Source organism: Neofelis nebulosa, chromosome 15, assembly GCF_028018385.1.
Source record: "Neofelis nebulosa isolate mNeoNeb1 chromosome 15, mNeoNeb1.pri, whole genome shotgun sequence".
NCBI lineage: Eukaryota > Metazoa > Chordata > Mammalia > Carnivora > Felidae > Neofelis > Neofelis nebulosa.
This window is the reverse complement of record NC_080796.1, coordinates 19,603,064-19,604,719: the sequence shown is the minus strand read 5'-3', so window position 1 is coordinate 19,604,719 and position 1,656 is coordinate 19,603,064. Positions and strand designations below refer to the sequence as shown.

General features: G+C 36.3%; 1 pseudogene; it reads left to right on the top strand.

Annotated features, from left to right (window-relative positions):
* The first annotated feature begins 577 nt into the window (after positions 1 to 577).
* Positions 578 to 758, top strand: LOC131496686 (U2 spliceosomal RNA; annotated as a pseudogene).
* The last annotated feature ends 898 nt before the right edge of the window (positions 759 to 1,656 follow it).

The window sequence follows — 1,656 nt, the reverse complement described above, 5'->3', positions numbered from 1 at the left end:
ATGGGGGGGGGGGGGGGGGGGGGGGAGATCTCTATGGGAGAATGCCTGAGAAACAGATTCTGACCATTTACTTCCTCCCATCTCTTTTTTCTTTTCTTTTCTTTTCTTTTTTTTTTTTCCCACGATCTCTTACTCCAGAAGGTGGGATTTTTCACTTTCCTATATGGAAAGGACATGTGTCTTCTGAATTCTCTCTACCCGTGGGAATTTGATGCTCAGGTCAACCTTTCCTGGCCCTTGATGATTTTTAAAGAGTAGAAAAAGTTAGAGGTTTATTTTGCTCCCTCTACAATGCTTGGCTTCTAAGAATATTGTCATAAAGATTACTCAAAAATCCCATTTTGGGTAGCCAGTGATTGAATATCACCTCTTTCTTTGTTGTTCCTGTTTGGTATCTCCAGTAGATGGATATCGCTAAATAACTAGAAAGCTACTTTCATGGAAATATAAAAAGAAAGCTTCACATTTTCATATTTATTATATATTATGTATATTTATACATCTTCTGAAATTTAAAATAGATTACATACTTGTAGTTTTATAATATGTTATATGCTATTATATAAAACAGTCAAAGATTGCTTCTCAGCCTTATGGCTAAGATCAAGTGTAGTATCTGTTCTTATCAGTTTAATAAAACAGTCAAAGAATATTCCATTGGCTTCTGTGATTGAGTGAACAAACAAGAGTTGGACTGGCTGTAGTTATCACAATCAGGTGCCATTTATTACTATAGTTTATGCCAAACAGAAACTCATAGAAAAGCAGAAATAGAACAGATCCTTTTTGACAATAAGACAATATAGTTAAAAATTACATTTAAAAAAGTATAACATAAATTATGACAATTAAAATTAATCTTTATTAAAATTTTATTTATTTATTTGCTTATTTGAAAGAGTGTGTACAAGCATGCATCGCAAGAGCATGGGAGGGGCAGAGAGAGAATTCCAAGCAGGATCTGTGCTTTCAGTGTGGAACCCTACATGGGGCTCAATCGCAGGAACATGAGATCATGACCTGAGCCGAAATCAAGGGCTGGAGGCTCAACCGACTGAGCTATCCAGGCGCGCAGAAAATTAACATTTTAAATTTGTAAAAATACATGAACCTAAGCATAATGAAAACTAGAATTATAAAATATTTAGAAAGTTATATAGACTCCTGGTAAACATGGCAAGTTGAGTAGGCAAACGCCAAACCAATGAAAGGAATGACTGAGTCAGAAAGGAGACCCTGAAGGAGCCTCATGAAAAATAACTTGCACTAAGTTTTCCTCTGGTGCCTTGATCCTCTCTCTTTGCTGTAATTGTTAAAAATTTCACAACTGTTTGAATATGGGTGAGCTTCTTTTAAGCTCCTGCTAAGGATTTGATATGTTCCTTTTCATGTCTTTTTTCAATTCTGGAAAATTTTTTAGTTCTTATCTCTACCATAATTGGCTCTCTCCCATTCTCTCTGTGCCCTCTGTCTGGAATTTTTTTATTTTTTTTTATTTTTTTTTTTAATTTTTTTTTTCAACATTTTTTATTTATTTTTGGGACAGAGAGAGACAGAGCATGAACGGGGGAGGGGCAGAGAGAGAGGGAGACACAGAATCGGAAACAGGCTCCAGGCTCCGAGCCATCAGCCCAGAGCCTGACGCGGGGCTCGAAC